The 2,500-nt window shown below is 44.6% G+C and overlaps 1 non-coding gene across 1 annotated transcript; it reads right to left on the bottom strand.

Annotated features, from left to right (window-relative positions):
- Positions 1–1,659: 1,659 nt before the first annotated feature.
- Positions 1,660–1,814, bottom strand: LOC143306747 (5.8S ribosomal RNA). Its single transcript, XR_013064063.1, has one exon. It is a non-coding gene; the product is annotated as a 5.8S ribosomal RNA (ribosomal RNA).
- Between the last annotated feature and the right edge of the window lie 686 nt (positions 1,815–2,500).

Below are 2,500 nucleotides of genomic sequence, written 5' to 3'. Positions count from 1 at the left end.
GCAAAAAAGCAAACACGTAGAGAAACTGTGCGTGAATCAACCTTTCGCATATTCAATTTTTCCTCCTCTCTCGTTTCAAAATGTTTGTATTTATCGTTCGATGAAACGAGCACAAGAGGGAAAAAAAAGTTGAGACACGACGTTCCCATAATTTTCGTGTTATTTCCTTTTTGCTTCAAACATTTTGCGGACTGCAGCTTCGTCGTATTGCTTTTATCAATTTTTAACAATTTCAAAGCGAAGACAACTCGCAAGACGATCCATTTCGTCTCGGTTCAATTTTAACGTCCGTCCGTATTATTTTTTGTTCCACAAGAGATTTCGAATAGGTTTCTTTATTTATCATCCCTTCTTTTCGAGCGCCACGGAAGCAAGAGGAAAAGCAAGAGCGAGAGAACATTTCGCGTATACTTCATTTAACAATTTTAACCAACACGCGATGTACTCCACACACCTCTTAGATTTAACAACTGCTTTTCTCTTCTTCTCCCCTTAGCGCAAGGGTAAACCCCATTTGTCTCTTCTTTGGAACGCAACAAAACTTTCGAGGACTGGACGACCGAGCGATGGTCGCGCGGTCTTCGCTTATCTTTAACAAACGAAGTAGTCCGTATGTATTCTAAATGTTGAAGCCTCCTAGAGCTTTAAGCCATGCGAGACATTGAAATGCTGTTTTAACGGGAGCATGCATAATTGCTGCAAACATACTTTTATCACAAGTTCTAGCCACGCCACGGAGGCTTCGAAGTTCCTTCACCATTCGCTTTCCTCTCTTTTGTTACACAGTTTCAGACTACGATCAGGGGTACCGAAACGCTGTATTGATTGTAAACAACCATTTTTATCTTGGAGCGGAGCGTTCCTTTACTCGTTAGATTTGTCTTGTCGCGTGTGTATTCGCTTTTTCGACGCTTTTTAACCATTTAACTTGTTTAGCGAAGCTAAACGCACAGACAGACAAAAAAAAAGGAACAGCATCGCGCGTCAAACAGCGACGACCCATCTGAAGCGATCTTTCATTTATACACCGTTTGTAAACAGAGAGATGTATAAAGCGCGGGGAATCATTCGAAACCCTGGGGCTATTCGAGCTTGCATTTCAGCAAATTATCATCTCAAACATTTCACTCGTTTGCTTTTTCTAAATTTATAGGAGAGCTTCTTTCGTTTATTTTTGACACACCTTTCGTAAATATCGTTTCTGGCAACGTCGGGAGCGTGGATTTCTACAAGTGAACAATCGCGCCGATCCGATAACTTCCAGCAGGATGGAGAATCTTTATAGATTATCTTCCGAGAACTCGGTGCTTTCACGGGCGGTCGTTTATAAATTTTAACGAACGACTCGCGCGCCGTGACGCACTTGCGCTAGTTCGAAGAGATATTTCGAAATTTGTTTCTCTCCTTTAACGGCCTGCATTTAGTGTATCGGTTGCGATTTTCGTCACATCGTTTCCACGACAAACGCCGACGAACTGCCCAACTATCGCTCGTACGTTGCGACTCTTTCTTTGTTTATCGTTCATTCATTCTTTCAATTTCGTTCGATAATCCCGCTCCGAAACGTTCTACTTTCGTTGAACGACGGCGAGATGTTTAGAAAGAAATGAATTACTCTTTTTTCGAGAAGCAAACGCAAGCAGTCTTTTGTTAAGAAAACGACCCTCAGCCAGGCGTGGTCCAGGAATTGTATCCGTGGACCGCAATGTGCGTTCGAAATGTCGATGTTCATGTGTCCTGCAGTTCACACGTTGACGCGCAATTAGCTGCGTTCTTCATCGACCCACGAGCCAAGTGATCCACCGTTCAGGGTAATCGTAAAATTTTGTATTTCAAACTCTTTAGATCTTTAGAGTGTTATTTTCATTATTAACACGCATCACATTCGATACCCACATCACTCTCCCACCCGGCGCGTGCGGGAGAGCGAATTCGGGCGTCGCCAACGTATTTGTTTGTTTGTTCGATCGTTGACGACACGATCGCGTCCAAGGACGGAAACCGTCGGAGAAACGCCCAGTGGCACGCTCCTCTCGACGGTCGGGCGTAAAGTACATTTAAAAACCTTGAAAAGTACGAACGCACACAAGGAATGCGAGCGCGCGTCCTGTCGCTGAATCGTGGGTTGCGAGATTCGAACAGACACACGGCCGGCGACGATCGGTCTAACTAATGGACACATAGTTTTTCAAAGACTCGCTATCGTCGCTTCTCAGCCGGTCCGTAAACAACACACATCGATCAGGCGGACGCACGAATCTTACCACGGTGCGTGTTTCGTAGATTCCAGGTTACCCGCAAGTACCTCTCTCTCCCTCTCGAAAGAGGAATCTCGATCCGTCCTTTTTGGACAATGGAGAAATCTTTTTATCGCAACACGGATGGCAAAGAAACAACCAAAGCGTAGGAGCGTGGGGACGAGAGCGACGAAAAGAACGTCGCGAAAACAAAGTTTCGACGGTTGCTCGTTCTAATACATCGTAGTTTCAACTCTCTCAGT

The sequence above is a fragment of the Osmia lignaria genome, unplaced genomic scaffold (genome assembly GCF_051020975.1).
Source record: "Osmia lignaria lignaria isolate PbOS001 unplaced genomic scaffold, iyOsmLign1 scaffold0035, whole genome shotgun sequence".
Classification (NCBI taxonomy): Eukaryota; Metazoa; Arthropoda; class Insecta; order Hymenoptera; family Megachilidae; genus Osmia; species Osmia lignaria.
This window is presented reverse-complemented; position numbering and strand designations above follow the sequence as displayed.